At 41.0% G+C, this 14,063-nt stretch overlaps 1 long non-coding RNA gene across 1 annotated transcript; it reads left to right on the forward strand.

Moving 5' to 3' along the window:
• Nucleotides 1–5,155: 5,155 nt before the first annotated feature.
• Nucleotides 5,156–10,011, forward strand: LOC146204813 (uncharacterized). The gene is made up of 3 exons (XR_014702957.1): nucleotides 5,156–5,293; nucleotides 5,547–5,737; nucleotides 9,736–10,011. It is a non-coding gene; the product is annotated as an uncharacterized LOC146204813 (long non-coding RNA).
• The last annotated feature ends 4,052 nt before the right edge of the window (nucleotides 10,012–14,063 follow it).

Here is a 14,063-nt window from a genome sequence, read left to right on the forward strand (position 1 = left end):
ACTCCTTGTGAAGTACCTTGACAGTGCACCTTCAAAGGAAATCATGTACCTGCTTGCAGAGCGGCAGCTCGAAGAAGCAAAAAGCAACATCAGAGCTGAGGCAGATGTGGTAATGCATCTCCTTGCCGCATACTTCAATGACGACCCTTGTGCTCTCTACCGTATCTTTGAAGTGAGTTATAAACCCCACTGTACCTCAGTAGTGAATCCTGAGCAATCCATTTTGGAGATTGTAAAATAATGTGAAACTATTGTGGTGTCAGGTATAACCTAACAGCCTTCATGGCCTTATTCATTGAAACTTGGAACTATATGAAAGAAAGAAGAAAGAACTATAATTATTAGAAGCCTTGATTATTGCAGTTTGACTTCCCTTACGTCTTTTCAGTATGCTTGTTAGGTTCGGTAGCTACCATATGCTGGCACCACTCTTCTCTACTTGCAAGACTGATGCTTATGGCTATACGGAATAGGAGCGTGGAACCCATCAAAGAAAGGAAACTTCTTAGTTGTAAAAAGAAAAGGTACACCAGTCACCACCGTTTTATTTTTGTTGAAATGCTTAGCATCTGTAGTATGGAATAGAGAGCTACATCATTGAAGTTAAATCTGCAGGTGACTGTCAGAATATCCGCAGCTGTATTGTTTGCCGCGTATATGTTCCTAGAAACCAAAGGATTCGGTGCATCGGCTGAGTAAAGAAACATGGCTATAAAGTTAGTCAGTTATCACTGTTTTGGAGCACTATAAGCTGTTCTTGTTCGTTACCACATGAATTTGATTTTACTCCCGTCTCTTATCAGGAAGGCACGAGCATTACATCGAGGATCTCCGATTTGCCGTCCACGCCAGTTATATTTGTACTCGGTAAGCTTGATGATGGTATTTATTTTCATGCTTTGTACATATGGCTGCGGCAGCAGATTGTGTGGTTGGACTAATTGTAGTGATCCATGCCTTTTCCTGGATTGCTTGGCTCTTCATTCACAAAAAGGCTAACTAATCAAATTAAATTACGGTTTAAATTTGGGAAGCTGTCTTTATAGGTTACGAGATATTGTCATATATCTAACCAATGAGTATGGGTATATGTTCTTGTAAACTGTAGATATGCGAGCATTATACAAGACCACTATGTGTTCCTATTTCAGTCAAAATGACCATTTGAAGGCATAGACTTCCGAAAACGAATGGGACAAAGTTGCCACTTCGAGTATTCAAATAATGATTGCTATATAATTTTGCGCGACAGGCACATCATTCTTTTTTTATAGTTACTACCATTTTTTATGGCTTACAATACTGAAGTCAATATTTATGTTATTAAAAATTAACAAAAAAATTGTCTTCATTTTTTTTTGCAAATTAATTGCTCCTTTCATATTGACAGCACCAGTGCGTATGATGCCTTCACTTTTTAGGCTACTTTAAATAAAGCACTGGCACTGTGTTGCATTAGAAGCAAAACAAAAATGTTTATTCTATTTCAGGTACCATATATGGAAAGCAGTGCGCGTTTTGTGAACAGGAGGCTGTATTTATAGAGCCAGCATCATTCAGTGAGGTAGATTGCCTGCTTTTCGTGCTGTAATAAGTCCTGAATCTTGAGTATGCAGAGCCAGCGGCAACGACGCTGGAATTTATCCAGAGGTGAGGCTCTTATCGTTTTTTTTTTGGTTGTATCGTATATATGGGATGAATGTCATTTCTCCATTTAACACTTGATTCTTCGTTTATTGTACTTGTTGAGGCGAAGCATTTCAGGATAGTGCCTTTAAAGGACCATTTGAAAATATCTTTCCTCCTGGCCTTACTTTTCTTGTTGCTTTTAGAACTGGTTTATAATTATGTGCTGTATATACTAATGCATGTAACGCTACTTTTCTAGTCTTGTTTCCAGTACTCAACTTTTTCATTAAGAAAATAGTATTCCCTATCTTGTCAAATTCAGCAGTGGTGCAGGCAAGAAAACATAATTTCTGTGCACTTCTATGAGCTGGCTTACTACTAGCTTGCCTGCTCTATTGTAAACCGGGTGCTGAGGCTCCTATGGACGAGCCCACCGAGGGTGAATGCAGACGGCGTACAAAGCGATAGGCTATGAATAATGCACGCACCAGTGATTTGACTCAGCTAACTTGCCACTTAGGACGCTCATCCTTATCGATCTGTGAAAAGTGCATCCTTCAGCAATTCCGTCTTCACACAGCAGCCAAACTTTATTTGTACAAACACTCTTCCATGTCACAGTGCCCTAGCTGTTCACATATATAAGCAGATATAGAACATTGCCTCACACAACGCAGACTTCTAGTCTCCCACTTATTATTTGCCTCGAACCCCACCATGGCTCATTTTGCTTGCCTCGCGGGACTAGGCCGCACAACGTGCCCTTGTCACTTTCGTCAATAGCCTTCTAAACACCTAGCCCAAGGGCTTTTTAATAGACACGTTACTGACATGCACCGATGTGATGGCCAGATCTGTTCCTTACTGTAAGAAAAATTACGAAATATTTTTGCACATAATTTAAGCTCTATTAGTGTGCAACCTCTCGTAGCTCCAACAAAATATACACCTGTGACTTTGTGCGCGTTTGCAATTCCCTTTTGTTGGGGGTATTGCAGAATACGTGAATCTATGCCACAGTACATTACGATTTTATTTACTTATATCCAGAGATATATAAATAACTAAAATAATTTTTACCGGTTGTTTAGCCACTATTTGACCTTTTTCTGCAGCCGAAGTTTTTGGAATAGTAAGCAATCAGCGATACACATCAGTGTTCGAGAATTGCATGAATGTTAAATAGTTGCGCTGAAAACGTTTGTTCGCCCTTAAATATTCCAGCAGAACTACTTAGCCAACTATTCAGTGTTTAATACGGTTTATGAAATACTAAGCAACAAACATAACAATCATGTTACAATGTATTCTTTGGTAAAACAAACATAACTAAAACAAGTCATTTCTGTTTTACAGGCAAATATTTTTCATCTGTCCCTTGTCAGGGAGCAAGTGGCGAGGCGGAAAGAAGTCACTCACCAGCGTCCATTCGACAGTTACGAAGTTGGCGCAGAAGCTTCGTTCCATCTCCTGATACACTAAGCATGTATGTCAATTTTCTCATGGTTGTTCTTGACTGCATGCCTTCATGGCTCTCTTGATCTTTTTTGATGAATTCTTGCTACGTTAAAAACAACTGATGCCTCCTCATTTAAATATATATATATATATATATATATATATATATATATATATATATATGTATATAGATATGTGTGTGTGTGTGTTTTTAATCATGATCCTGGAAACAGTGTAATAATTGAAAATTCTGCGTTTCCGCATCACTTAAGCTTTTTGTCCCATTTCATCTCCTCGAAACAACTGCGCGAAGCATGACTTCAAGAACTAAGCGAATTTTCGTCCGGGTTACATGCAAGCAAGTGCGTGGACTGGCTGCGATATGAACAACATTTGCGCCGAAAATAGAGAAGCCGTGCATAACAGATGTGTGTGCCACCAACGCGCGACAGAACACTACCGGCAGCGATTTGCGCAGTTTTTTGACTGCGCAGCGCGCCGCAATCAATTAGTAACCGAATACTACGCGCTCAGCTTCGTACATATATTTTGGACAGCGTCTTTTCTGCGCGCAGGAAGCCATGTTCGCTCAGTTTTTGGATTTTGTTAAGAGTTAGGGCAGTTTTTTGTTTTCAAATGTACAGACGATGCTTTGAAAACTCTCCGTGCGGTCTGTGCAAGCGAATTTTACAGTGGGGCAGACGTTATGTGCGTGATGCCGCTTGATGATTAGGCTATAATTAAGTCATAATGAACCTCCACTTTTATAATGATTAATATCATATTGAGGATTTGAAAGCCGTGAACCCTTTTCAAAATTTTCTTAATCGACGCCCCCCTTCTGAGAACGCACCTTCAGATGAAGGCGCGCTGTCAGGAAGCGGCGACAATAGGAGAGCGGTTTCGCAGACGCGCTTCGAAGGCTGAGGAAAATAACAAAACACGCAAAAAGGCGCATCAGCCGTGTGTGCACTGCGCCCCTGTCACTGGAAAGTAAACAACGTGCACGTGGGGCACATTGTACAAAAAACTGACGGCCGGTATGAGGCGACCATATCATCCGAGATATATAGCTCGCGAAGCGCTCGATCACGGCGCGCACTTTAAATGGGACAGGACGTCAGGTCCGCCTGTTCGGCAATTATAGCTCTTTGTGCCTCACGTACTGTATGCATGAAGTGCACGTCATAGCCACCGTACAAAAATTTTAAACCGAAGCAGCTATCCACGTATTCTAATTGTATAGGAAATAATTTGGGAGTAGAAAAGAGCAACTTAATAAGATGTGCATGGTTCTTTAATGAACAATATGTATAAATGGACGGTTGAATAGTTACAGTAATGGAGTATTGTGCTAATTCTTTACGGCCGTGACCGCAATAAATATTACTCATATTGCTCTTAGCTTTAAGCTCTGGCATTGACAACCCTATCCAAAGAACCGACTAGTAGTGACAGGTTGTTTACAGCTGTTGATGATTAGGTAGGTAATCATGCTATTATTGCAAGCATATTTGCTCCTTTTTGTACCTTTGTTTATTACAAGCAAAACTTAATTTTGTTCCCTATTCCTAGGGACGCTGCACCTCTTGCAACACCCACTGTTCAGTCGCTTTCATTCAAGGTACAAAAAGGAGGAAATGAACATGCACTCATAGGATAGCCTGTCTTACCGTTAACAGCTGCAAATAACACGCCGCCGCAACCTTGGATGAGGTTTTCAATGGGGTTACCTGAAATGCCTAGCAATTTAATTCTGCAATATTTATACCAACCGCTGCAGTGAAACAAAAAAAAGGTGACACTGCATCACTGTAACTGCTGCATGCACCTTTAAATGTGCCATAATTTTATTGCCTATTCTTATAGACGCAGGACCTCTTGCTATTGACTTTGTTCAGTAAGCAACCGTCTTTCATTGCTTCAATTTCTATCTCTCCATCACTTTATTGTTGCTCCGGGTGTGATCATTTGATTTCATTGTTCAAATCATATTGTTTTATCATGTGTGAATGATTTAGCCTACACATACATGCTTTCATTTTTTTAGATGCACATCGGAATGTTTTCTGCGTAGAAATGAATCGATTGAGTTGTATCACTGGTGCGAAAAGCGACAGTTCGGCACCCCCAGAAGATCTGTGTCCTGTGGTTGGAAGGGGAATAAAGAAGAGGATAATCAGCGGAAAAGCCTGCCTAACAAAAGGTAACACTGCATCACTGTAACTGCTGCATGCACCTTTAAATGTGCCATAATTTTATTGCCTATTCTTATAGACGCAGGACCTCTTGCTATTGGCTTTTTTGCAGTAAGCAACCGCCTTTCATTGCTTCAATTCCTATCTCTCCACCACTTTCTTGTTGCTTCGAGTGTGATCATTTGATTTTATTGTTCAAATCATATTATTTTATCACGGGTGAATGATTTCGCCTAAACATACATGCTTTCATTTTTTTAGGTGCGCATCGAGAGTGTTTTCTAAGTAGGAATGGTTTGATTAAGTTGTATCACTGGTGCGAAAACCAACAGTTCGGTACCCCCAGATGATCTGTGTCCTGTGGATGGCAAGGGTATATAGAAGAGGATAATCAGTGGAAAAGCCTGCCTAAAAACTTACAAAGATGACGCAAAAGCGAAATGCTGATCAGGGTGAGTGTCTGATTAGTTCTGTTATCCCACTTCACTTGCTAGGTGATGTGACTATATATGAAGCACCTTAGTATATTTTGTGGTATACTCGCTGAAAATTGTGTAGACATTAAATTTTTCCTCGTTCAATTATTTTCAGTGACGTACGAATTGGAATAAAGCGAAGTCATCCACGCATCTAATGCCCATAGACATTAGATGCGTGAATGAGTTCATTAATTGTGTTCCTATGTGAACATGCAATAGTTTGTCGAATATATTAATATGGTAAAAGTCGACTTTTTTACTGTTAACCGGAGTAATACATATGCTCCGTATCATAGCCTTATTTGCCTATAGTTTGTGACTGCTCTTTCTTAAATTGTATTCTGCAGAGTACACGTGTGTCATCCCGTACGCCTGTTTAACTCGCGAACAATTTGCAATCGAATTCCTTTTGCGATGTTGTTTCAGCTACAAATAACGAATGGCAGTTGTGACAATATAGGTAGCTTTAGGTACAACGTGTAGCGCGGAAATCTTTATTATATATGATGATATTTTTATTCACCGCATTGCCTAAACCAGCCTGTTTGAAGAGACGAAATGAAAACAAATATGGATGTCTTTGGACAGGAACAGTAATCGTGGAGTCATGACCATTTTGTTTTAATTAAATTTCCCTATGTCGTGGGCTAATCTCTCTACACAAAGGAAAGACCCTTAGGTTTGCAAGATGCGGCGTAGTTTTCTCAAAAAAAAAAAAAAAAAACGCCTATCACTTAAGCTGGAAAACCCCGTTTTTGTCATTTCAAAATGTTGCACGTTTGGAGGCGTTCTGCTTGCGCACTAAAATTTTGTCATCCATTGTTTTTTACTCACCACATCAACATAACTTTTATTTGTATAAGAAGTATTGAAAGCTTGTTTCATTGATGCAGTTGATTTAGTAAAATATCGCAAACTTTGCTTCAAGCGCAACGCGCTACAAAAATGTTTATTTTCAACCTTACATACTGGCGCGATGCGTTACGTTGTTTGCACTAAAATATTCTGTCTTTATTACGCAGGTTATATTGTTAATTTAAGGCAGAATCTGCAGATCTAAGCTGCTATGTGTGTTCTCTGTAACGCTGGAAAGCAATTTGCTTATGATTGCATTATAAAAAAAATTACACATTTAAAAACCATCTTCAAAAATATAGTATTGTTTTTATGGTCAAAGCTGAGAAATGGAATAATATATTAATAGACTAGATTGAATACTACTGCACCTAGAAATAAAAAAGAATGAAAGACAGAGAAAAAGTGCAGCCTTCACTTGCGTTCTGCCATGAAATTGACAGAAATATCGAATTAATACCATTTTAAGCTAGATTATGTCCTTGCTGACAAGCAGAAAAAGGCTTTATTAGCGCTGACAAGGCTTTAAATTTTACTTACAGTAAAATGTAACTAAATTCAGCAAATACTAAATTGTTTTGATGCCTACTCTATAAGGGGAGTCATATAAGCAAATCTATAGATTAAAAACAAGCATTTTTATATTTCTAATTTTACATTTTGCAGAATTCAATATATTTACTGACTCATATTAACAAAGTACTTTGCATTGTTTCCAGAGATTTCGATAAAAATCGATGTTGCGGCATTTTCTTCAGTCCTAATCAGTTTTCCTTATTTTACCATTTTTTTTAATTTTGGCCGTTTTAAATATTATATGTAGAACAAAACGAACCTAGAGCTTCAAGTTTTTCCAGAAATAAAAAATGGAACCTAGATAATGCAGAGAAATATTTTCAGTGCCAGGATAATATTGGATCTTGCAAGAATGCAGGCTGAATTCTGCCATTATCAGGACAAGCACTTGGTTTAATATTTAATGTTATGTTTTTAAACAATATAACGCAACCCTTTTAGTCCGCGATATTGTTGAGGTACTGAAGATTCTTGAGAGGTATTTGAAGATCGAAGATGATCTTTTTTTTAATTGCAGCAAATTTACCCTTTACTGCTGTTTTCGAATTTTGGGCAATTTTGATGGGTTGTGTAGAACACACCTAGCGGTCTGGAGCTCCAAATATTGCCTGAAATTAAGAACATGCGTTAGGAAGTGGAAACATATTTAGTGCAACCGACCTATGCATCACATTCCAGTATACAAGGTTAAAAATGCATATTTTTACAGCGCATTGCTCCTGAACCAAAGTTTGCGATTTTTTAATAACTCAACTGCAAAAACAAAACGGGTTCCTAATACTGTTTGTAAATGTAAAATCTGCATATATTTAGTGAGTAAAAAATAGTAGATGACAAAATCATGGTATCCAAATTTGCAACATTTTGAAATGGCAAAAACAGCGTTTTCTACCTCTAAAGATATACTGTAATATTTTTTTTTTGTTTTCGAAGAAACTACGCCGTATCTTGCAAAACTAAGGTTAATTCCTTTGTGTCTAGATATTTGCCCACCACATATAAAAAATTCATTTGAAACGAAAGATGGTCATGGGACCTCTATTATGTTTCTTATTAAGGCACCCATATACGCTGTGAGAAAGCCACTATCAAGGGCTTATTTTTAAAATTACATATTTCGAACGGTTGGGCCATCCAAGAAAATTTGAAAGCTAGGCACACCTTCGGTGTCGCCAGCCCTCACTTTCTGTTACAGCTGCACTTGCGAAGCTGAATTAATACGTTGAGTACTTTATTTCAGCCACGAATATTGGTGTCAATTTTAAAGAAAGACCGCAGTGGCGCGATTCTCGTAATATTTGTAAGTGAAATCTGTAAAGCTTACAAATATACCTATATGTATGATCTCATGCAGGCTTTATTCAAGTTACATTACACCTGCTGTGCTTGGTAGCTTGAGCCAAGGGTTAGAAATAAACCATTAGAAGCAGGCGATGGAAACCGATGACGCATTGCCGGCAGCCTCTTAGGACAGCACAGTAAATTTTTTTTTGTACGTAGGGAAGTGAGGTTATTCGCTCCAAGTACTAAATATTCACTTTAGACAATAAATACGACTTACAAAGTCGGTGAGCATGTTCGGAAACCTCTGTTTCGATATTTGCGGTTAGAAACATCATGTGTACCTTTTTTTTCTATCTGCAGTGTTATGTACATACCGGTTATGTAGATACCGAAACCGTTACCAGCCCATTCGCACACCTCAATTGTGCTGCTCTCAACATGATTTTGAGCGCACGAAGCAACCTGCCGCTATTATGGCTGGTCCCATGCATGAGTAAGGGTGATATACTGGCGATGGTTGCCTCGCGTCAGCCCTTTGGCGCACATGAAGGCGCGAGTTACACTGAGCGCGCTGAACTTTGCAATGCTTATAATGACTACAAAGCGGTAAGGATACAAATGAGTGGAACATTATTTTTCAGCTGTAAAGTACAAATACGGTCTTGTTGAACGGTTGGGCTGGTGTGGACAAAGAAACCATAGGCAACTTATAGGTCTAACGCTACACAGGGCTGTCGAGCCAAGCCAAGGCCTCAATTGTATTGTCCGGCAATCTGATTTTTGTATTTTCGGGGTTTCCTATTGTATCTGGGGAACGAAATGCAGACGTGATGGTTCTTTATCGCTAATAATGAAACATGGTTTGTGCCGGTACTCTTCAAAGTAGCAACACCATTTATTGTGTAAGTCATTAATCAGTAATTTAGGTAAATAATGTCAATTAAGGATTCCAAACAAAACCTTTTCTGTGGCGCTCAAGGTAGCTTCCAGCAATATGTTTCTGGTTTCCTTCCCCTGCCTCGGAAATGTCTTTTTTATCCCTTGGATCAAATTTGCTTGGACAAGCAGTATATGTGTAAAAATGGTGCACCTCATATTTCAAATGACTTCAGATATCATCGGATGACTACATCACTACTGATACCACTGAAGGTCCTTATAATTGCTTGAGTGACAGCCTTTTATCATTTTAACAGGCTAGGAAACTCATATGAATACGGAATGAAGGCTGATATTTTTTTTCGTATATTTTCTAGGATGCCTGAGGAGAGGCAGCGTGTACCTGAAAGATGTCCTCTCCAGGAAGACCGCGGCAGCAAGCAAGCGATGGCTCGTGACAGTGAAGTAATAGGACGGCGGGCACAACGAGCAGGGAAACGTGACATCTTCAACTCAGTCTAGAAGCTGAAAGCCAGAATAAATTGATGTGAAGCCTCACAAACTTAGTAAGCTGTAAGTGCCATTTTTTTATTAGCAGGGCTTTGAGCATGTTTCGAATATTTAAGAAAAACCAATAAAAAGTGCTGTTTAAACCTACATTTGCCGATGCTCAGGCTTTTTTGAGCCACATACGTATGGGTTGCTTTTCACCTGCCCGGAGAACACCATTACTGATGCCACAAAGCTAGAGCCCGCTTGGAGGAGAAGATCCGCATCTCAAAATACTGCCGCAGCGCTAATTTTCCATGCACAATTGAACTGCAGACGTTTTAATGGGTACACCATAGGCCATGGATGAGTAGACCACTAATTATACATGGATAAACCACCGGGCAGCGTGTACCGCCGAAGTGGTTGGGCCATGTGTGGGTAAGCCATGGCCCATATGCATGACCCTAGCGCGGCACTAGGCTGGCCAAGTCGGCCATACTCTTTGGCCCGAGGTGCACTGCCGACGGTGGATAAACCACCGGCCAGCGAGTACCGCAGAAGTGGTTGGGCCATGTGTGGGTAAGCCATGGCCCATTCATGACCCTAGCGCGGCAGTAGGCTGGTCAAGTCGGCAAGCCATGGCCCATGCATGACCCTAGCGCGGCAATAGGCTGGCCAAGTCGGCCGTACTCGTCGGCCCGAGGTCGATTGCCGATGATCGGCCGTTCTTAGGCCATTGTCAATCCCCGACCTCGGGCTGAGGTAGAAGGCCTAGGTCGGCCCGGTGAGTTTCAGTCGGCCATATTGGCAAGGGCCGAGTGCGGGCTGACCATAGGCTTGCCGCTTGGGTATGCATGTCGAACGCGGCCACATTCCGCTTGCTACGCGTGAATGAATCTTATCCTCTATGCTATCAGCTAGCCGCGACTCTCGATGAGGTGCTACGAAGAGTGCATCCGTTCTAACATAGATCACGGTCTTCACTCAGGATTGTGTACGGCAAGCATCGCTGTGACGCACATAGCTGCAGGCGACGCTACGTACTGCACCAGTTCCACCAGCTGGCATCGGGATACGCACATTCACGAGCAGCTTTCGCTTCGCATTAAACTATCACCTCGATCTGCCCGTAATGCGAGCGAGCTATTCCTAGTATTTACGCTGTCTTAGGTCCTGAATCGACCTCCGAAGATCTGGAGCCGGCACAACACACACCTCGCCGTGCAGAACATTCGGCAGTCCAAAGTATGTAAGTGAAATGGCATTATACTCGTTCCTCATATGCAGACCGAGGAAACATGATGTTTCTAGCTAAATTCTTCGTTTAAATTCTACCTCAGAGCCGTGGCAGAAGACATGCCGAATCTACTAGAGGCCTGCGCTGCTACTGCGGCGAGCTGCACATCGACTCGTCGAGGCGAAGACCTACTGCACCGCTTTCTGGAAGCGCGAATGATCCGGATTTCCTCTGAACAGCAGTGTTCTTTGGTATTTAGGGGAAGACTAGACTAAAGTGCTTAGCCTGCATCTTTTTCTCGTCGTTGAATTTTGCGTGCATGTAGTTTAAACTCCCGCATGCTCGAGGTTAGCGTGACCCGACTGAACGGCCGCACAGCTTTGAAACGAGCGGGAGATGTGCATGCGTCGCCGGACTTAGGTACGCGGTAGAAAATGAGCGCTGCACATTTCGTTGCAGAAGCTGACTCTTGGAAGTTTGCAGAGTGTGACATGCAAGTGATCGTTGCTACAACAACGCATCCATGTTGCCACGGCTGGCCTACTCTGAGGCGCATAAATGTTCAACCGTGGATGTATCAATGATCGAAGAGAGGACAGATTTTCACAATACTGGGCGCGAAATCGATAGCTACCAGTGCTCAGTGTTAGAGAAATTCTGCCTTGATCATGCACAATTCAGTGTTTCAGGTGTGGTCAGTAGCTATAAGTTTGAACAGTTGGCCTTTCAAGTCAGCGACGCCAGCGATGGACCGGCGGAGCGATTTTCCACGCTACACCACTGTCCTGCTAGAAAGCCCACCTAGGCGGCGTTTGACATTCAGTTGCTTTTTGTGGGCCCCTTAATTGAAAGCAAGGCCTTCAGATACGCGTTAAATGTTCAAAAATGTATTCTCTTCAACAGTTTCACTCCAGGCTGTCAAAGCAGGCGGACGTTAATAAAACAGTTGATCAATCCAGTCTTTAGAGATCTGTAGAATCGCCTTCAGTTTTTAAAATTGTTGGAATAGGTCACTTTCCGATCGCTGGGACATAGACCCTCATGACAGCGCTGTCACGTGAATAAGGACCACATCAGACCGAAAGCTTGTCTCATATAACATAGCTAACCAAGGTATACCTTACAGCATTGTGTTGATTTTTATGGTGCATAAGCAACTAATGCTGCCATGCACCAAGAACAAGGTTTATTGTATTTATTTTGTGTGTAATGACTAAAATGTTCTTTAGGATGTAGCTTGTTTAGGAACATTTTAGGAAACCAAAAATGCAGGAAATTTGCACGTCTCTCCTAGGATCATGCTGGGATGGAAAGGGATCTGTTGCAAAATTGTACAAAATGTTTTCCTCTTATTTTCTCGACTCTGGTGCACGTGTAAGATGTGATTTATTGTTAGTTCATCTCCACACTCCTTGCATATTGGTTTGTCTTCTTTCATAAGTATGAAGCTGTGTGTGAGGTGTGGGTATGTGTTTTGTGAAGATGACCTAAATTGTCCTCCATGTTGTGTTTTTGATTACTGCATGATTTCCATTCCTCAATGACAGGTTTGGCAAGTATAGTTTGTAGTTCATTTCAATGTTTCAAAAATCCTGCCATTTCGCTCTCACTTTTCTTTGTACAAGCTTCTTGGTATCTTCATGCAGCATATTCACCCTCTGTAATTTAGCATTGCATCAAGGTAACCTGGTTATTTCTTTTCATCACCTTTCAAGACAGCTGTCTCGATTTCATAAAGTGTAGGGTTTCTGACGACAGGAACTCCTTGGAAGTCATAGAAATAAATGAGATCCACAATCATGAGCTATCTAGGGTATGCATATACATGTCCATCACTCAGTGGAATGGTGTCAGTACGCTGTTAGAACAGGTCTTGTGGTAACAACAACCATTGTCTGAGGTGGTCCTTTAATGGGCATTGAAGTGCTATGTAACTACAGGTACTGACAGAACTCTTGATCATGTTATGTGATGATGCGATCCTTACATGCTTGTAGGTGTACATTTCAGAATCTGCAGTGCACCACTTGACCATTTGCCACCAGTTTGTGTGAAAATGTATTTTTCATGCATGTTAACCAGTATTTAAAAGATGAACCCTGTGCACAAGCCAAAAGTTCCACGAGCCAAATGTCACGAGGCCACACGACATGGCAGGAGCTGTTAAGTCAAGCTTACAAAGTTATATTTGAAATATGTTCTGGGACGTTTCAGCTCCGATTAAGAAAGGTTACTCCTAGGCCATGGAGGCATGTTTGTACAGTTTGGTTAACGTCAGGCTTAGTGAGGTCTATGCCTGGTTGTCTATCACATAACAGGGCAGCCTACGACCATATGCTAATGAGTATATCTGAGATGACAGAGACATGAATTAAGGAATTAGTAATTAAGTTTGTAGCAAGAGGCATGTAAGTTAACGGGAATCCACAGTGGGATCTGCAGACAAGAACCATTAACGCTGGCGCACCACACCCTTACAGATGGAGATTACGAGTCTCCCTAATTTTTTGTCTGCTCAAAGCTTGTCATTTCCTTCGCTCTTCCAGGTGAGGAAGATGTGAAAATGATAGCATCGAAAATACTAGAGACCATCATTAACAAGGACGCTGATCCTAACAGCGTAAAAAGGAATTTCAGAAAAGATGGGTGACTAGTAATGCTGGCAACAGTTGAAGCTAAGTGGAAAGGCAGGAAATTGAAATGCAGCATATGCAGAGATATGTTGCGAGACGACCAGTCTGTGGTGTGCGACATCTGTCTCCATTAGTTTCATCAAGTAATTGGCCAAAGCAGATGGGGCTTGTGGTTTTGTGATAAGTGCAGTGTAGTAGCATAGATGCAACCTTGCCCATTAATAATTGGAGTGGAGTAAGTGCATTGTTTTGTTTTTGTAGGATGTTCATGGTTTACATATAAACATTATGAGAAATTTCTTCCTAGAGAATGTTTACATGTAAACCATGTAAACATTCTTCC

The sequence above is a fragment of the Amblyomma maculatum genome, chromosome 1 (genome assembly GCF_055883805.1).
Source record: "Amblyomma maculatum isolate TAMU_Amacu chromosome 1, ASM5588380v1, whole genome shotgun sequence".
NCBI classification, from domain to species: domain Eukaryota; kingdom Metazoa; phylum Arthropoda; class Arachnida; order Ixodida; family Ixodidae; genus Amblyomma; species Amblyomma maculatum.